Genomic DNA, 384 nt, shown 5'->3' with positions numbered 1-384 from the left:
CAAAAAAGCCTGAATGGTTTAAAAATCAAGTCTTTCACTGTTATAAAAAATTAAAAGCAGCGTAGCACATCAAACTTTCCCACTTTTTCTCCTCTCAACATTTCTAGCTGCTGTGTTTCAGATTGCTAACAGGTTCTCTCCCGGGCAGTTTTATTTTCGGGAGAAAAAGGTCTTTCTTTTTTTTGTTTCCCCCGAGATAGCCCGTTTGTGAATCAAATCCTTCAAATCGACCCCTGAGTTTTTTTGATGGGTCTCAGAAAATATGTGAAGGCAGGGGTTCATGTATTAATCTACGTACACAGATTCATATTTTTTTTAAATGCATTTATCCAAATTCTCTGAAAGTGCAAGTTCCCTATAATGTTATTAATGGTTAACTATTTT

Source organism: Rhincodon typus, chromosome 37 (assembly GCF_021869965.1).
Source record: "Rhincodon typus isolate 14 chromosome 37, sRhiTyp1.1, whole genome shotgun sequence".
NCBI classification, from domain to species: domain Eukaryota; kingdom Metazoa; phylum Chordata; class Chondrichthyes; order Orectolobiformes; family Rhincodontidae; genus Rhincodon; species Rhincodon typus.
The sequence above is the reverse complement of the archived record's forward strand: the minus strand, read 5'-3'. Positions refer to the sequence as shown.